General features: G+C 35.6%; 1 protein-coding gene and 1 pseudogene across 1 annotated transcript in view; one reads left to right on the forward strand and one right to left on the reverse strand.

Annotated features, from left to right (window-relative positions):
- Positions 1-21,144, forward strand: part of CDH18 (cadherin 18) — a 1,599,127-nt gene that overhangs the window by 186,000 nt on the left and 1,391,983 nt on the right. The window lies entirely within an intron of this gene.
- On the reverse strand, positions 20,020-20,771 carry LOC138171759 (phosphoglycerate mutase 1-like; annotated as a pseudogene).

Consider the following 21,144-nt stretch of genomic DNA (forward strand, 5'->3'; position numbering starts at 1 on the left):
TTCTGGCTAGATACTTAGCAATTTTAACAAAGGTAATTATCATAAAATATTTCTTATTAGTTTGAAACTTAATTTTGATTTAATTACATTCATTATTTCTTCAAAATTTTAATGAAATTACATTTAATGCCCATATGTCCTGTTTTATCAAATTTCTACAGTATTTTCAACCTTGATACAATACAACATATAGAGGATTTTGAACCCTGCCAAAAAAATCCCTCACAAAAATGCTATATTCTCTGTCTATATTATTCCTTTGAATTTCTACAAATTGATGAATTAAAATCTTAGCAGGATGGACCCAGCTCTTTCTCTGATAGCTTTACCATTCTAGTAGAGGGAGAGCCTCTGGGATTTCAATGGTAGATTAGTTGCTGCATTAAATCAATTGCCTATTTGCTTGGATTGCTGACCAGGCTATGAATTAATGCTCTTGTAATTAGCCTTCTGCAGCTGCTAGTTTTAGTGACCTTCACTGGCTCCAAACTAGAAAAAAAAATAACTTTTTTTAACTCTAAAATGTTTATCATGCAATTAATTAACTTCTAACTTTGATATACAGTGGATACTATAAAACATTCTCCATTAAAGTTAACATGGGACCCTCAAAATAATTGCATCTAAGCATGTTATGTAATATATATACATATGTATACACATACTTAGATACCCACACATATATGTATATATACACATACATATATATTATATACATAATATATTTGATAAAACAAGCATTTCCATAACAATTATTATAAAAATCTATTAACAAAAGAAGTTATTGTTACTATTCACTGAAAAAGAGTTATAAAAATACATACATATCTTCACATATGTGCAGGTATATTTGTATGTAGAGATAGACATATATAGACATTTTTTTAATGCCTTAGTCAAGCGAAATTCTGTGTAAATGATGAGAGTGTACTGTTACTCCATTTTTAAGGGCATCATACATCATTATAGTAAAACTCAAAATTATATAAATGATATTATACTAGATATTTTGTTTTTAATGCCTGTGATTAAATCACTGTAGGGATGTATTATGGAGTAAATTCCATCCCTAAAAATAAATCACTAACTGACCTCCAATTTATTGTCTTGGAGAGTTTCAAGCAGACACTGAGATGTTCATGACGTATTTGCCCAGGTCCAAACAACAAATATATATATCAGAGGGCAAATTTAAGTCAGATCCTATCCCCGACTATATGCTTCCTTTCAAGTTGTAAGGTATACACCTTAAAACTTTTTTTTTAAGCAATTGGGGTTAAGTAACTTGCTAAAGGTTACACGGCCAGTTATTTCTGGGTGTGGTGGTAAGTATCTGAGCCCAGATTTGATCCCAGGTCATCCAACTCTGGGGCTGGTGCTCTTACTCACTGAGCCACCTGGTCGCCCCTCACCTTAAAACTTTTACAAGCAGAGATTAGCATTTCTTAATAAACTTTTTAATGCTTATCAACTAACTTGACATTTCCAGATAACTCTGTGCTGTGTTACATCCCTGGACTTACTGAAAATAATGACTAAACAAACAGCTACTAAAACCAGTCATATACCAGATGGTCTTACTGTTGTGGCTACCCATTTTTGTTATTACTAGGCCAAGAAACTGCTTAAATTAAGGTAAGATAATATTAAACTCCCACCATACTCTATTATAATAAATAAATTGTCTTTAAGTAGTTTTTTTCAGCATAGATTGGAAAACAATTTTTCCCCGCCTTTTATAGAGATCTCAAAAAATGTTTAGGATGTATGCTCAGTGACATATTTCATAGGTGGTTTGAGTCCAAAGCCAATAAAATAGTGCCACAGCCAACCAATTGCCATCTCTGATCTTAAGACTTTTTCTGGGCATGTGGGTCCCAAAGTTCTTCCCATTGTCCTCTCCTTCCCCACCTTCCATCATGAATACCCTTTTGGTTTTGCCAAGACAAAGAGTGAATTAAAGTAGGCTTGATGTGGTTTAGCAAATTTTGGCTCCATGCATGCACACCATATGGTAGGGATGGGTGAAGATCAAAATAAATTAAAAAAAAAAAAAAGAAGACAGAGAGACCTTTGTGAATATTGTTAAGAGATTCACCAAAGTACATTGCAAAGGAGGGGGTGGTGAATAAGAGAAAAAAGACTAAAGAAATTTGTGCTATCTGCCTTTAATTAACATGATATTTAAATCAGTAGCACTAATAATCTGAATGATTCACATTTCTGACAGCATCTCCTATGAAGTCAGTTATGTTAATTGTACCATGGGGACCTTATCCTCTTTTTTTTTTAATTTTCTAAGGCAGATCTAGGACATAATGGTGGGGAATCTGCAGGTTCAAGACCATATATGGCCCTCTAGACCCTCAAGTGTGGCACTGTGATTGAATCCAAACCTCACAGAACAAATCCCCTTAATAAAAAGATTTGTTATGTAAAACTTGGACTCAGTCAAAAGACTGCACCTAAGAACATAAAAGGCCACATGTGGCCTCAAGACCACAGGTTCCCTACTCCTAATGAGGTCCTAGTTTCCCAGAAAAAGATTTATATTGATATTTCCAAATATAGATGTGGTGGGGCAAATGAATGGAAGCATGAGGTGGAGGAGGAGGAAGCAAACAGCAACAGTAAAAGTTGAATGGGCTGCTCTGGGAGGCAAAGAGTTCCCTTCATAGGAATTCTTCCAGCAGAACATGCACAACTTACTCCTTGAAAGGGGGTATTGTAGAGAGGTTCTCTAGCATGTAGAGGTTGGACTGGATACATTCAAAATGCTGTTGAAGTACAAAATTCCACAAAACTGGATTGTGTGATTTGTCTTTTTCATCCATTTTCTATTGAGATATTTCGCCTCTTTTTCTAATTTTCATTCTTGATGTTTTGTTTGACCGATTCTTGGTTCCTCATAGTTATTTGCTTCAATTTGGTTGATTCTAGTTTTTAGCAAATTATATTCCTTGGTTAGTTTTTTTGTTTTGCTTTTTGAGGGCAATTGGGGGTAAGTGATTTGCCCAAGATCACATGGCTAGTGTTTGTGTTAAGTGTCTAAGGCCAGATTTGAACTCAGGTCCTCCTGACTCTAGGGCAGGCATTCTACTAACTGTGCCACCTAGGCGCCTGCTTGGTTAGGTTTTGAATCTCCTTTTCTACATCACACATTTTTATTTTTAAGGAGCTGTTTTCTTCATGGTAATGTTTTTCTAATTTTTCAATTTTGATTTTAAACGAATTATGCATTTTGCCTTCTATCTCTCTAATTTGGTGTTCAAAGTTCTTTTTGAGCTCACCAAAGAATGCTTTCTGTTCTTGAGACCAGTTCCCTGTTGAGGCTTCAGCTGTGGGTGTGGAGTCACCATTGTGTCCCTCTGAATTTGGCTCCTCCTACTGACAATAGTAGGACTCCAGAATCTTTGTCTTTGCAGTCTGCTTTTTAGCAATTTTGAGGCAGAGCCCTAGCCATGCCCTTCCTCTAGGCTTCCCAAGCCTTTATTATTTAAAGTTTTTCTTTGATGCAATAATTACTATGTTTTGGGGGGGGGTCGGTTTGGGGGGGTTGGAGCAGCCGGGGTTCACCTGGGGTTCACTCTGCCATCCTGGTCCCTGGAAGTCCAGATAGGGTTTTTTTTTAATTTCCAGGTTTTGGGTTGGTAGTCCCAGGAGTAGTTGCTGCCACTGCCAGGGTCCCTGCATTTGACTCTTACCCTGCTCCCTCCAATCACAGCCCAGCAGTGATAGGCCTAGCAATGGCCCCTGCGGTTGGTGGGTCAACTTGCTGCCACATTGATCAGGCCTTGTCAGGGCCTCTGCGCCAGCACCCTTTGGCATCTGGGCTTCTGTGCTACCAGGGGTCGGCATTAGAGCCTCCTTTCATCTATTTTCAAAGTCTATTTACTCATTCATCACATAGCAACTCTTATTCTTTTGATGACTACCCTATTCACTGACAGAAGGAGAATATTAACAATATATAAAAACAAAATTAAGGAGAAGCAAATAGATCTACTGATTATTCACCCTGGAAATTCCTAACTGAGTAGTCAGTGTTTGGAAATTTCACTTGGCCTCTGATGAGATAAAAAGAATGAGTTACCATTTTGTTCAGGTGTAAGGGAATATCCCAGGCTAAAGGGAGTAAATTTGGATGATTGTAAGAGGTGAACATGGAGAATATAGGGAGAATTTAATGGGTGACCAGTTTGTTTAGCCAGATTAGCTCGATTATTTAGCCCAGGCCACTATTCTTTCTAACTTCCGTTGTGTGTTTCATAGTAATATAATTTTTTTACTGTTTAATTTTATTTTTTTTCTCAATTGCATGTAAGCAAAACATTTTAACTTTATTTTTTTAATATTTTGACTTCTAAATTCTCTCCCTCCCTTCCACTACCCTCCTTTAAAAGGCAAAAATATCCAGAATAGCCATGTTTCAAAGGGGGAAAAACAGACCAAAAACAAAAACAAGAATAATTTATTTTTTCTTCTTTTATTTTAGTTTTCAAGATTTACTTTTATAAAATTTTGAGTTCCAAATTTTCCTCCTCCTTCCTTTCCTCTATCCCTAAGGGGCCCTGCAATCAGATGTAGGGTATAAATGTTCAATTATATTACACATATTTTCACATTAGTCATGTTGCAAAAGAAGAATAAGAGCAAAAAGAAAAAAAAAACAACATGAGAAAGGGGAAAAAAAAAGGAGAAAACAGTATGCTTTGATCTGCATTCAGACTCCATAGTTCTTTCTCTGGATCATCATAGCATTTTCCATCATGACCCTTTTGGAACTGACTTAGATCATTGCATTGCTGAGAAAAGCTAAGTCTATCAAAGTTGGAGTTCACACAGTCTTCTTCTGGTTTGGCTGACTTCACTCGACATCAGTTCATGTAAGTGTTTCCAGGTTTTTCTGAAATCTGTCTGCTCATCATTTCTTATATAACAATAGTATTCCATAACGTTCACATACCATTCCCAAATTGATAGGCACCCCCCAGTTTCCAATTTTTTGCTACCACAAAAAGAACTGAGATATATTTGCATATGTGGCCCTCTTCCCCTTTTTATGCTTTCTTTCAGATACAGACCTAGTATTGATATTGTTGGATCAAAGCGTATGCACAATTTTATAGCCCTTTGGGCATAGTTCCAAATTGCTCTCAAGAATGGTTGGATCAGTTCACAATTCCACCAACAATGCATTAATGTTCCAATTTTCCCATGCCAACACATTTATCATTTTCTTGTTTTGTCATATTAAAAGCAATTCAAAGAAAAAGTACACTTCAATCTTCATTTAGATTCCATCAGCTCTTTTTCTTGAGATGGATAGCATTTTTCTTCATTTTCCTTTTCTGCCTTATTAATTGAGCTGTGTGAATTGGTTCCTCAGAGTTGTTTTAATTTGCATTTCTCCGATCCATAACAATTTGAAGTTTTTTTTTTTTATATATGTTTAAAGGTAGTTTTGATTTCTTCTTCTGAAAACCATGTGTTTATGTAATTTGACCATTTATCATTTGGGAAATAGATCTTGTTTGTTATAAGTTTGACTCAATTCTCTACATATTTGAGAAATAAAGCCTTTTCCTGAGAAAGTTGCTATAAAATATTTTGATAAAACTTCATTTTCTATGGTACATCTTATCAAAATATAGATTGCATGATTATCTCTTTTAATTAGATCTATTTTATTTTCTTTTGCTTTGTCTAAGGTCATGATTTCTACCTCTACTTTTTTTTTTTAACTTTAGATGATGCATAATAGATTTTGCTCCAGACTTTTATTCAACTTTGTACATGTTTTTCTGTTTCAGGTTTGTCTCTTATAAACAGAATATTGTTGGATTCTGGTTTCCTCATTCCATTCTTTTATCTGCTTCTGTTTGATGAGTGAGATCATAACATTCACATTTACAGTTATGATTATTAACTGTGTGTTTTCTTCTATCCTATTTTCTTCTATTTATCTTTCTTATCCTTTTTTCTCTGTCCCTCGTCAAAAGTCAATTCTGTTTCTAACCGTTACCTCCAATAATCTGCCCTCCTTTTTATTACCACCAATATCTTTTATCAATTTCCCCTCCTATTTACTAATTAGGCAAGATAGATTTCTAAATTCAGTTCTGTGCATATATATGTATTCTTTCCTCTGAAGTAATTCTGATGATGGTTAGGATCAAGCATTACCCACCAACCTCATTTTCCCCTCCATTGTAAAGACTCTTCCTTCTGTGACTCTTTTGTGTAAAATAATTTTATACATTTACTTTTCTCTTCCCCCTTCTGTCAGTGCATACCTCTTTCTCAGCCCTTTATTATTTTTGGTGATCACCCCAACAAAATCAACTTACTTTTAGGTCTAGTGTTTAAGTAGGCTCCTTCTAATCCCTGTAACAATGATAAAGTTTTAGGAGTTACATATATCATCTTCTCATATAGGAACATAAACAATTTAAGCTTATTGAATCCATTACAATTTATATTTCATCTTTATATTTTTATGCTTTTCTTGATTCTTTTATTTATAAGTCAAATTTTCTATTCAGCTATCATCTTTTTATCAGTACTATTGAAAATCTTCTATTTTATTGAATATCCGTTTATTCCCCTAAAGGATTATACTCACTTTTTCTAGGTAGATTGTTGCAAGGTTATCTTCTTTGCCTTCCAGAATGTCATATTGAAAACTCTCTGCTCCTTAAATATAGAAGCTGCTAAATCTTATGTGGTCCTGACTATGGTCCCATGAAATTGGAATGGCTTCTTTCTGCATATTCACAATATTTTTTTTTCTTTGAGTTAGGAACTCTACAATTTGACAGTATTATACCTAGACATTTTTATGTTGGGATCTTTTTTCAGCAGTTGATCAGTAGATTTTTTTCATTTCAATTTTACTCTTTGGGCCTAAGATATCAGGACTGTTTTCTTTATAATTTCTTGGTATATGATATTTCACCTCAGCTCTCTCTTTTTTTTTAACCTCATGACTTTCATGTGGTCCAGGATTTCTTAAATTATCTCTCCTTAATCTATTTTCCAGGTCACTTATTTTTTAATTAGATATTCCGCATCTTATTCTCTCTTTTTTTTCTTTTTTTTTTTGACTTTTTTTTATTGTTTCTTACTGTCTCATGGAGTCATTACTTTCCAAAAGTCCAGTTCTACTTTTTAAAGAATTTTCTTTAGTGAGATTTTCTAGCTATTTTTACATTTGGTCATTTTTGCTCTCTAAGACATTTTTTAGTTAATATTTTTTGCCTCATTTAACATTAGGCCAATTCTGTTTTTTTGAGGTATGATTTTATTCATTATTTTTTTTTGCATCTTTCCCAAAGCTGTTAATTCTCTTTTTTGCAATTTTCTTGGTTTAGTCACATTTCTTCTCAAATTTTTTTCTTACTACTCATCTCTTTAAATCTACTAGGTATTTTTTGGGGGACTTGTCTTCAATTAGGTTTTTTTTTCTCTTTGAGTTTTTAGTTATAATGTTTCACATTATTTTCTTCTTTTGACTTTTGTGTCTTGATTTTCCTTCCACTATGGTAGCCTTTTGTGCTTAATTCTTTGCTGCTGTTATTGTTTGCTTACTGCTTCAGCCCATTTCTTAACTTTGGACTTTATGTTAAAGTTGAGCTCTGCTCACCTGATGGTAGAGAAGGACTATGCCAAGTTTTAGACTTTTTCATGCTGCTGTTTTCAGAGTTAGCTCTGGGGGTCTTCAAGTTTTCATTTCTTCCAAAGTGGTGTGACTTTGGAAGTGAGAAGTGTGGTTACTATTCTCCTGCTTATTGCTCTGGTCTTTATACAGGGAGTCCCTACTCCTGAGGCCTCAAGTAGTAGTTTTTCTCTCTGCCTTAGAATTGCAACCAGGACCCCTATTACCTTGTGACTAACCACAAGCACTTACCCAAATCTCCATATGGCCAATAAACTCACAGTATCCAGTCCTGCACCCAGTGCCAGCAAAGTATCCCCTATTTTCTCTTTCTGATGAATTGTCCAACTCATTTTCATCTTTTGGCTGAGAAGCTTCTGTTGCTACTACTGAAGCAGCCATCTCCAAGACCCAGGGCTGATTATTCCACCACATTAGCTGAGACTGACCTCAACCCTGGTGTCAGAGACTTCTCCTGATAGCCTACTAAGTTGCCTTAGGCTGAAAAATGTCTTGTCTGATACTTTTTGGCTCTGCCACTCCAGAATTCAATTTAAATCATTATTTTATTGTATGGAATGTAATGTTGGAAGAGTTCTTCTGGGTTGCTGCCTCTACTCTGTTATCCTGGTTCTACCTCCTCCATTTTATCTCTGTTAAATGTATGTACAAGAATTAAACATAGCATATTGAACAATATATTTTATTAGGGATCAAGTTTGTTGTAGTAGATAGAGAGTGATGTGGTGGATAGCCCTGGGTTAAGTTTCTACCATTCACACATACTTTTTACTTTCAGCAAACCAATTAATTTATTAGTAATTTCAGGACAGAAAGTAAAGAAAGGAGGGAAGAAGAAACCAAGGAAGAAAGGAAACATGTATTTATTATACTATCAATCAGGTATTTTTCTAGAAACTTGAAAAATATTACATTATTTGATCTTCACAGTAAAACTAGCAGTAAGTGCTATTAATAATCACATTTTGTAATTGAGAAAATTGAAACAGACAAAGGTTAAATTATTGTCATATGAAGGCCACACAGAAAGTAGTAATCTGAGGCTTGATTTGACTTTAGGTCTTCTTGAGCTCTATCCCCTTGCGCTCAGGTCCAGAGCTCTGTCCCCTGAACTAAAAGCAAAGAAATGTTTGTTGACTGTCACCCAAGTTACTTCATTCATCTCAGTTGCTCCACAGTACATAATAAGAACAGTTACTTTATAAGTTGGCACAGGGGGTTTCTAGGAGACATGTTTGAATGGTTTCAAACCTCCCTTTCATGAACAGTCACAAATAACAAAGTTAATTGTGTTAATTAAGAAGCTTGGAAGTTTTCAATAGAGATTCCTCAAAGGGGCTAGAGGGTGTCATCCAAGAAAAGTCAGAATAGATCTACCAGCAGAGGGAGGCACTGTCTTTAGATATCCATTAAACTCTAATTCATTAACTGACTTTTATTCAGAATATTCCCTCTTTACATATCATATTTTGCCAAATGCTGATTTCAGTAATCCTAAAACAGTAATACAAAGATTAGGAGTGATAATTTTAAGGATAGAAACATGATCTTGATATAACTCATATGTGTCCTAAACTCTTCTCTCACAGATAGGGAAGCACATACACATTTAGAAGGGGAGGAAAGTAAAATTATAGAGGCTTTCTTTCACTTTATTTATTTTTAAAGCAATCGGGGCTAAGTATCTTGCTCAAGGTTACACGGCCAGTTATTTCTGGGTGTGGTGCTGAGTATCTGAGCCCGGATTTGATCCAGGTCATCCCGACACTGGAGCTGGTGCTCTTACTCGCTGAGCCACATGGCTGCCCCTAAGCAATTGGGGTTATGTAACATGCTCAAGGTTACATGGCCAGGTGTTTCTGGGTGGGTGCTGAGTGTCTGAGCCCGGGATTCGATCTCCAGGTCATCCCAACACTGGAGCCAGTGCTCTTACTCGCTGTGCTACCTGGCCGCCCCTTTCTTTCACTTTAGAAACCTATTTAAATGCAAAAGTTAGGTGATTTTTCCTGTAATTAACTAAGAGAGGAAGGTGTTTGTTCAATCTAGTCCAAGGGAGTAAGACTTAGTGACTGAGCTGGCAAAGTGGCCACATATCACATGCACATAAACACACACACATTTATTTCTCTTTACTTAAAAAAAAATAACTACAAAACTATCCCATAAATATTTTCCAAGAAATTTTTGGGAGGTTGGAGTAGCTCAAATCTCAGCAGTGTGTGCACACTTCTTTGGTGGATCCCACAGATAAGAGCAGACCATTATCTGTTGAGCTATTGTATTAGATTGGATATATATATGGAACCTCGTTTAATGAAATCAAAGCTTTTCCCCTCAACTATGGAGTATGACATTCATTGGTACAGGTAATCTTTTAGCTAAATCATAAGCAGGGCTACATGGTCAGTCTCTGTGAGAATGATGCATGAACATCATGGTCTCAGGTAACCTTGGAGCATGGCAGTCCACTGGTGCTGATTTTATTGACTGTCATTGACACTGAGCTTTTTTATTTCCCTTGCTGAAGTCTGATTTCCATCAAGCTTCATATACCAGAATGCCACCTTGGAAACCTTGGTACTTTCTGGAGAACATGCCTTTCTACCATCTGAAGAGAATGCAATTTTCTGCCCATCATTTTGCATAAAAGATAAGAAGAAAATATCTCTGTTAATGTGTGATAAAGGTCAGCATCCTCTTCAGGTTCAATAAAATATGCTGGATCTTTTTGTTCTTGGTAGAACTTCTTTGAGACATTCACTTGGTAAACAGATTTTTCATCACTTGTGAAAAAGATTAAAGCCATCACAAACCCATATGATATATATATATATGTATATATATATATATTGGGTTGAAAACATAACTCAAGATAGGCATAACATCATAGACAGTCCTCTTAAAACAGCATAGTACATTTTGCTCCCTAAACAACATAAAAATGAATTAAAATGAGATTGTTTTTTCAAAAAAAAAGGAAGGAATGTTAAATTTAAAAAATGATATCAGGGTACCAAAGGAAAAATAGATTTACTGAGGCAGAAGGAGTTTGAAATTAAAGTCTAGTTTCTGTTCCTTTCAGAAAATACTGAAGAGATAGATTAACTCCACTAGACAAACTGGGCTAGTTCCTATCATTTGACTTAAGCAGTAGGCAGAATTTTCAATGACAAAAGATAGTTATATTAAAGATAGTTATATTCTTTTTTAGAAATATAATAGTTAGATCTGCCTTAATTACTTTCTTCCTGTTCATCCACATATAAGAAAGGATGACTACATCTAACTGAACCCAGATAGTTATGTCTTCTATTTTTAAAATCCTACTCAGAGCAAAAATAATTTCACAAATTAAACCCATGGTTTATGACACATATTTCCCAATTGTAGTACAAGAAAAGAAAACAGTTTTACTTGAAATATGACTTGATGCACAGACATGCCTCATCAATCCAGTATTACCAGACTGAGGATGTAGTGTTTCACATTTGAGAAGTGTCTAAGTAACAGAAGACTCAATAGGAAGCATTTTTTTTCATTAGACATACACATGTTTGTTTGATTACATACATAATTTTTATATTGTTTATTAAATCAGTCTGGTAATGTCATTCATATAGAGTCCTTCAGAAATGAAAACTCCCTTTACCAAATCAGAGCAGTATCTGATATACATTTAATGGTTTGAGAGGTTTGCCTGAGGGCACTGAGAGGTTAAGTGATTTGCTCAGGGTTAGACAGCCAATTATTTGCTTTACTTGATTTCTTTTTATTTTTTAAAATTGTTTTATTCAAATGTTCCATGATTTTACTGGTAATTCCCTTCACCAATGCAGATTATAATCTGTATATAATTTAGTGACATGTGGTGGTAAAATAATGGCAATAAAGCACACACACATTTGCACACACACATTTACACACACACAATTATCATCTGGTCATTCTTCGGATAATGATAAACTCTCTGGTGAGAAATGTGGATGTTCTCTACATGTCAGTCCATTGCTAAGTCTGTTTCTCAAGGTTATTAGGGTTATCAGGATTGTCTAGGCCTTGTGTCTTGCTGACATAATCTTTTAAAATTCATGCTCATCTCTTTAATAATAAGTGGTATAGGAGTAAAATTTCAGTGGAAGAAACACTATACTAAAGGCAATGTAACTTGTCTTTGAAGGCTCAGAGATCATTGTAAAGACAAACAAATACTAATGCTTTAATATAGTAGTTTATCCAAGTTTCCCTTGTTTATGACCTCCTTTAACTTCTATAGGGAGCGAATGGGCTTGACTTGAAGTTCTCCACCTAATTGCTAGTTTCTAATCTGTGCTAGTTTGAAAAATCAGATACCAAAATAATTACAACTCTGTGTAAGTTGAGTCCATAAGCCTGAATGATGGCCTGGAGTCTCTAATGTTTTGAAACCTAAGAGCCATGGTTTTATGATAGGTTTAAGCTCCTCAGGTGTTTTAAAATTCTCTTGCTTTAAATTCAGAGTTTTGTTTCAAATATTATTGGAATTTGAACTTCTGAATATGTGGGTGTTCTATATGATTTCACTTAATCTTAAAAAAGAAATAGTTTAATGTAAAAGGAAATAAATTTGTTTCGGTAAGGAAAGCAGTATGTGATCCAAGTTTAAATAGGGTAACATATATAAATCACTTTGCAAGCCTTTAAATCTTTATAAATGCTAGCTATTACTACTACTACTGCAGTTACTAGTATTACTACTTTTAGTAATAACCTTAAGAAAGGGAAGCAGGATAGTGAGAAGGGGAAAAAGCATGGAAACTAAAATTTTAATAATAGTGTTTAAGTCCTAATTCTGACACTAATTAGCTGGGTGACCCTGATTAAGTCACAACCTTTTAGAACAGATGTTCATCTATAAATTAGGCAGAGCAAAAGCAGCACCATTCAAAATTGTTGAAGATAACATTTTTCTCATCTTTTTCAGAGGATTGCTTAAGGTTTAAATGAAATAATACATGTGAAAGTATTTGGCATACATAAAACATTGCATATGCCCCAAAGTTATTCTTGCATCTCAGCACTTTTTATTCCTCATTTATTCTTTTGTTTTGATATCTAGCATAATGATTTCTGCATTGACTTCCCCATTCCTTCTACATTGCAAGATCTTTGAAAGGAAGAATCCTATTTTATTTTTTTATCAATACTCTACACTTGTAGATGCTAAATAGACATTTGATGAATAATTGAATGTATATCATGGTGACACGTCTTGCACTGGAAAGAACCCTGAATTTGGAGTAAAAGAAATTGGTTTCAAATACCAGATTTGTTCATTACTACCTGTGTCACCCTCTCTTAGACTCTTCAACTTTCAGATCATCACTTTCTTAGTGTAAAAAAGGGAATTGAACTAGATAACTAATCTTTGAATCTATGATTTGATGATTTAAAACTGTACAAATCACATCATGAATAGCAATAGATAAATAAATTTTCATCATTTTTATTTGGATGTTTGTGATTGAATTACTGAATGTTAAATAGCTTTCCAACTAAGATTTTAGGGTGTTTCCTAGGAGATGATAATCCTGCTGAATCTTGCTATTCAGGACAATTAGGCTCAAACAAGTTTTACTAAAGAATCCACCATTGCTTAAGTGCATTACAAATATTTGGTGTAGAGTAAGGTTTTCAGAAGTAGATACTTTTGTTATTAGTGCAAGTAATAAAGGGTGAGGTCAAAGAGCAAATATGCTGACCATAGTTCCTATGTATAATGTTAGTAGTTAAGAATTGCTCTCAGAACCATGTTAATCAGCTACATTCAACAGCCTGTCATGCCATATCACACTGTGGTGTAGTGGAAAATATGTTAGGTTTAGAGTCAGAAGACCTAGGTTTTACTTCTAATTCTACCACTCACCTTTGGCAAATCATTACATTTATTTCTCCACCCACCCCAACTCCCAGTCCCCACCCTCCATATATTACATGAAACTTTCAGAATACGAGAAGCTCAGCCTCCTTGCAAAATTTTGTAACTCTATTTAAGAGAAAAGTCTGCCAAAAGGAATACAATAACATTCGACTCATGTGATCAAAGTGTAACAATATTACTTAAATATGTATATTATATATGTAAAATAGCTTAAATATGTATATTATTTTATATTTAATCCAGCACTTTACATATGATTTTTAATACTTTCATGGTTCAATCAAGGATGAAGTGCAACATTTTGGGGTCAACATTCAAACAATCAAAAATCAAATAGTTTTATCTATGTCTTTTTAGTCTCCCTAGTGTATAACTAAGATTCAGTGTCATGCAGTATCAGGGCTTCCTGATTGTGCTTACAATCAGAAGCTCTGAGTTCAAATCTTTTCTCCACATACTAACTGTTTGACTGTGGGCATGTTTGTATCTCTCAGTGCCCTGGGAAACCCCTCTAAAACTTTAAGCTAGAAAATGGTTTTAGATCTCTTTTTGGTAGAGGGAATTTGCTCACTAATTATTCCCTGCTAATATACTTTGAAGGAAACCTTTTTGAGACTTCTTTTCTTTCTCACAAGACTCTTTTTCTGATTCTATGAACTATGAAATATGAAAACAACACCATAGTGAAGAAAATAAAATGACATTGCCTTAAGATTTTTTAAAATTTGTGAGTTACCTTTTAACACGATTACATACTTCACCCTGACACAGAATGAAGCTGACCAACCTCTTCAGTATAGTTGCCCGGGTGTGCCCAAGGCTAAGAACTGGTACTGTGATGCTTTCAAGGCTGTAATTCACAGAGCTGGTGATGATTGGTTCAATAATGAATGGCTGGTGTTTTGTTTACCTGAGATCCCACTTCTGGCTCTAGGCAGAAAAAGCAAGTGAAAAAAGGTGGTGTGTGTGTGTGTGTGTGTGTGTGTGTGTGTGTGTGTGTGTGTCCACATGCACACAAATAGAACTAAACTTTTTAAATTAAATAGGAGGTATTTCTGAGAGGAGCTAAAGCACCCTATCAGAGTGCTCTTAATTATTGTGTTTGGTGTGTCCTTCTCAGATAATAATGCAACTTCTATAATTCAAGTGAATCTCTAAAACAAAACAAAAAAAAAAACCCAACAAAAATCCAAACTGCAAAGTAAAAAGAAAAAAATTATACATGTCTATATGTGCATACATATAGACATTTTAACACATATGAGATATATTAGTAAATGTATTTAAAATTGTTTGCTTTAAAATAGGATTTTCTTTCTATAATACTCCTTTAAACAAGGAGCATTACTTGGTGCATTTAAAGGATGCTTTTAATTTAAGTGATTTGATGAAACACATTTAAAATTTTAAGAGAAGGAACTTGCTTAAATCTCTGGTTACTCAGACTGGATAGCCTTCTAATACTCAAAACTGAGGCTGTACTTTTATTGAAAGCCATGGCATACATTTTAGAATCACATGCCCAGTTAAGCAATAGAGATATAAGGAGCCTAGGTGATCTTCAGCTAAGTTTTAAGATTGTCTTTCAGTTGGTGTGGCTTGGTTGACATGCCCCAGTTTTCCTTGTTGCTTTATTCCATTCTGATTCTTCACATTTTGCTATGTATTGGAAATCCCTTCACCAAAATGTACTGTAACAGATCAGTATTGGCCTAGCTTTATGACATTTTGTTGAATAGTTGTCCCTGTTTAGTAGCATACCTTAGACCTTGGGAATAGTTTAAATATTTTGGCTATGCCATTTCCATTATGCCTGTCTCTTTTCTTCTCCTTCCTCCAAACATTTTGCTATTTTTTTTTTATCTCTCAGTTTTAGACCTATGCTTATACTCATATGTTCCTTAGAATAAGCAACCACTAGATTTGTTCCCAAATTCAGATTTTGGTTTCTGCCTGATTCTTACAAAGCTGCTGAACTTCTGGTCCACAATTTTCCTACTTCACCCCATTAAAAACCTTTTGATCTCTAATTCTGAGTCAAAATAAGCAATACAATTATTTCTCTTCCAGGTTTATTAGTCCTTTTCCTGGAAATTGTTCTGGATATTGATCACAAATTGAATCTTTTCAAAGCTATGTCCTTGGCTTTTGCAAAGCCAGTTTGCATGTGCTCCCTATAATATTTCACTTCTCCCTTTACTGCATCACAACCTCTTGATATTATTCCATATTCTCATCTTCTTTACTGTCATACGAAGAGATGACCTTTCACCTAATTAGGACTAATCTTGCTACATATACTCTTTGTATCCCTATCTTCTCCAGCAAATCATTTCCATGACTATTCACATTTTTCCCCTTCATTTTCCCATTTACTGGCTCCTTTCCTGAAACCTTTTTTTAAAGACCCCAATTTCACCCCTCCATAAAACACAAACACACTCACAAATGGCCCTCTTAAGACTCTTTTATGCTTGTTGACTTCTTTATAGCATTTGATACTAATGAATACCTCTCTTAAACATTTGTTCTCCTGCCTGGGTTTTTGTGACACTCTTCTTTCTTAGATCTAAATAAAATATTCATCACTCTCCTTTGCTGAATTATCATCAGTATTCTGCAGTTAACTATGACTATACACCAAGGCTCTAATCTAGACACTCCATCCTTGCTTTAATTTTTGTATTGGTGACCTTATCAAGTTATATAGTAATTATCTCCTCTATGCAGATGACTCGAGAGTCATTTATAGAGATATTTAAATATTTAACCAGAATTTCCTTCCTTTGTTCTAGACCCATACCAACAATTCTTTTTGAGTAGATATCTCAAAGAAATTTCAAACTCAGCACGTGCAGACCATAACCCAATATCTTTCCCCAAAACTTAACCTAGGTATGAACTTGAATATTTCTTTTGAGGGAGCTACCATACTTCCAGTCACCCATGTATGCAAACTGAATTTCGTTCTGAATTCCTTACACTCATTCCATGCTTCTCTCCAGTTGTTGACCAAATTTTGTGGTTTCCATCTCCACAATATCTCTCAAATCTTTTCCTTTCTCTCCACTCACTAGGTTACTACCATACTTCAGACACTCATCACCTAACTATTGGTGTCCTATTTGCAAGAGCCTCCTTATGGGTATCCTGGCTTCAAATCTTTCACCTCTGTAGTTCATGCTTCATATGGCAGCCAAAGTTTTGTTTTATTTTGTTTTAACTAAAGCACATGTCTGAATGTGTCACTCTTTTTATTGATAAATTTCAGTGACATTCTGTTACATCTATGGTCAAATATAAAATTCGCTGACATTTAGAACCTTTCACAGCATGACCCCATTCTACTTTTTTGACCCTTAGTACACATCACTCCTCTACACACACACGAATTAATTTTCTTACTGTACCTTATATTATATGGCTCCATATTTTGTATTGTTGGGGGTTTTTTTTGGCCTAAAATGTAATTCCACATTAACCCCACCTCTCAGGATTCCTAGTATCCTTCAAGGCCTACCTTAATCACCCTCAATCTGTGTGAAAAATTTCCTCATCCTTGTAGTTGATATATGTCAATACACCCATCTCCCCAAAATCTTATAGTTGGTTTAATATAAGTGTGTATAATTTTTGTATAACTTCATATTATATATGTGTGTATATATATGCCTTTCTTGTAACACAAGTAATTGGAAGGCAGAGAATAACTTTTTTCTTTGTATCTCTTTCACTGAGCCCAGTCCCTAGAACATACTGTTTAATACATTGATTGAGGCCTTTGAGATACATCTTCAGATCTATGTTTCCCATTTCCCTAATGTCTCCTCAGTTTGCCAACGGGGAATGAAGGAAAGAGCCAGAATAACAGACCAGGAAGGTACCTTAAAAATAAATCATTTATTACAGTCTGCCAAAAAATGTCAAGTGACTTCTTAGTTATGAAATTAATAAGAGACTGAATCAGGTTTGTAACACTGGTCTTCTAATGTCAGAGAGCTTGTACCACTCCATAAGTAGCAAGCAATATAGTCTTAGTGTTTTAGGGGCAATCCTCTTGAACATTTTGTGTATATTTTGTCAGTGACTGGCACATAGTAGGTACTTAATAAATGTTTATTGGATTTGGTTATTGAAATGGATTGAAAAATATTGTAAATAAACTAACTAACTTAGAACAGGGACCTGATACTTGATTTTTAGAAGAGTTGTAACTCCTGTCCTCCTAAAAAAAATTAGAATGTGTCAGTATATAATGGCTGAAATATTGTATTTGGAGCTGAGATCTCAGTTTGGATCCCACCTTAGAAATTTATTCTGCTTGGCAAGAGGAAGAAGAAAGAAAAAAAGAATAATGATAAAATCAGACTGAAAAGCATCCTTACAATGTTAAATGAGAGCATGGGGAGGGAAAGTAAAGATGGTCAGTAATTGTGCTTACATGTTAAGGAAAGGAACATGAATACAATGTCTGGTTATTCAAAGCTGTTTGAAATTTTAATTAAAAAAAATTGGTAGAGTATTTCAGTAACTGGGGAACCTAAAATGAACTAAGCTTAATTCTATTCTCCAGTTTTACCAGTGGTTTTTCTCTTCAAGAATGTTTTTTTTTTCCATAGCTCACACCATAAAAACTGATACTGGGTATTAGCATTGTCAGTATATTTATCTATGGGGACTGAACATTTGTCCACATATATCAGCTGGTTTGTTAATTGCTGGCAGTTGTCTTTGGCAAAAATCATTATTTCTGCTATGAATTGCATTGTCAAAGGCACTGCAGACATTTCCTGTGTGGCTCTTCTCCAACTCCAGTCAATAACTTCTAGGCCAATTAAACCTTGGTCAGGAAGTGAATTTTTTTCCTAACCCAATGTGTTCAGATGATTGTCACTTTCCCAGGGCTTAGTTGTTACTTTCATGACGCAACTTTTCTATCCCCATAATGAGCCTCCTAGGAACAGTTCCCTTTAGACCTAACTATTTACAATGCTGCATACACAGCATGATGAACTTCTTATATGCCTTCTTGATTATTGTTGTAGACATTGGGTGTCCTTGTTCCAGGAGAAGTTAGAATTTTCCTGCCTCTTCAATAATTTCCAAAATACTAAAAGACCAAGATGATTGCCATCTATTTATGTTCATCTGTATAGATCAATATTACCCAGCTACTTGTTAGAAAACGGTACTCTGATGCAAAACTTTTAGAGCCTGAATAACATTTATTTATGATAAATGTGTCTTGTAGTTCTTGTGCCTTTGACATTGCTTGCAACTATAAATAGTTAATATTGCAAGGCAGTTGTTTTTCAAAATGTATAATTGTTTATCCCTCTAAGTTCCCTCCCTATCCCCTTGATAGGAATGGAATTAGGAGTAATTTCCTCCCTTCCTTCCTCCCTTCCTCCCTCCCTCCCTTCCTTCCTTCCTTCCTTCCTTCCTTCCTTCCTTCCTCCCTTCCTCCCTTCCTTCCTTCCTTCCTTTTTCTTTATTTTTTCCTTTGGCAAATGGTATTTTTTCCAATTACATGTAAAGATAGTTTTCAACATTCCTTTTCATAAGACTTTGAGCTTCAAATTTTTATTTTTGTATTTGTTTATTGCACATAGCTCCTTTATTATAGTGAACAACAAAACGTGTGTGTGGGGAGGAGACAGGGTTAGTACAGTATTGCTAAAACTGATGAGGACCCAGGTGGCTGGACATCAGGTAGAAGGAAATGAGACACTGAGACACATTTCAATATGATCTAGGGGCATTTCCCTGTCACGGAACAGTGTGGAGTCTATAAAACACACAATGGTATGTGTGAAATCAAGGAACCCTCTTTGATGCAACTTGAGGTCTCTGATGACTACCAAATGGGACAGTTTGATTTCAAAAACTTCTAATAACCAGCCTAGAAGAGTCTTTTGTGAAAGCAAATGTGAGAAGTAAACATTAGGACATAATCTCAACCTTCCAGATCCATTTTCCTTAGATTAGGAAGGAAATAAGACTTTCATAATTTATTGAGTGACCACTGGGAATAGGCAGCTTCCTACAACAGCCCCTGAGAGAGCTGCCCTACTGGACTGGCTAATGGGAATAACTGAACCACTTGTTTCTTTCAACTCCCCACATTGGTCATGTTTTTTTTCTATGTCTGTATCTCTAACCCCTAACCAGGTCCTTGCTGAGTCAAACCACCCAGAAGGCATTTTGAGTAATGTGGTTGAGGGAAAGGGCAACAAGAGAGAAAAAAAATTGGACTGAAATAGGAAAGAAATTAGAAAAGGAACCAATTGTCCTCCACCTGCAGCAATGTTTTGTGATCCTTAAGGTACTAGTCAGTGTGTAGAATAGGCAGGGGAGAGATGTGGTGGGGACCAGTGAGAAGGGAAGGACCTAGCTACTGCTGGCATGTGCTGGTAGCTTGTTTTCACTTCTTGGCCTTGCCTTGGACTGCCACAGCCTCCATGGCTTTGAGCATGGTCTCTTCATCCTAGAGGAACTGCACAGCCTTGATAAGTTTCATATTCTTGTCCAACTCATACATAATGGATGCCAACAGGCAGATTCAACTCCATGATTGCTTCTTCAGATAGTCCCTCAAGATGTTTTGACAATCCCTCGAAGACAATTGCCATGGGCTGCAATCAGAACATGTTTTCTTTCTTAATCCAGGGGACAGTTTCTTCATTCCAGAAGGGTAGAGCCCAGGTAATGGTGTCTTTCAGGCTCTCATAGGAAGGCAGCTGATCCTCAGTCAGATATGCATAGGGATGGATGGCCCTTGCTGATGTTGTGTAGAAGAGGTGGTCAGGATTCATTGGAGGTGTGGGATGTCATAGAATAATTGCCAGATCTTCACCTGGACCTCACCATGCTTAACAGCTGTCTCCATTTTATTGAGGCCTGTCAGACCTCTAGAGTGCACCTCATTTAGGCTCCAAGTCCTTACTACAGGCAGCCACATCTGGTCAATGGCATCTAGTACCATCCAAAGGGGACGAGTTCCTCTGTTCTGGACAGAAGTGAAGGATATATCAAATTCATAGCCAGCATCTCCCAGTGCTTGGCCACTGTGCTTGGCCTCCTCAAGCCCTGCAGGTAGTATCAGCTGCTGAAGAAGTTCTCCAGGTTCCAGGTGCTCTCTCCATGCTGGATCAATACCAACTTGTAGGCAGCCATGGTGGGCCAGAGGAGACCAACAAATAGGAGAGCATGGACTCTTTTCAAATTTTCTTTGTTGCTCCCTTTCTCCAACCCCATGTGAAAGACAGCAAGCAATCTGATAAAAGTTATACATGTGCAATCATGTAAATATATTTTCACATTCATCATTTTGTAAAAGTAGAAATTGAGCAAAAGGAAAAAGCCACAAAAAAGTAAAAGTTGTATGATTTGATCTATTTTCAGACTTGATAGTTCTCTCTGGGTATGTGGATAGCATTTGCCATCCTGGATCTTTTAGAATTATCTTTGATAATTGTATGACTGAGAAGAGCTACATCAGTCATTGTTAATCATCATACAATGTTGCTGTTATTGGGTATAATGTTAT

The sequence above is a fragment of the Petaurus breviceps genome, unplaced genomic scaffold (assembly GCF_028583685.1).
Source record: "Petaurus breviceps papuanus isolate PSGF00001 unplaced genomic scaffold, PetGlider_PUasm1.0 47, whole genome shotgun sequence".
Classification (NCBI taxonomy): domain Eukaryota; kingdom Metazoa; phylum Chordata; class Mammalia; order Diprotodontia; family Petauridae; genus Petaurus; species Petaurus breviceps.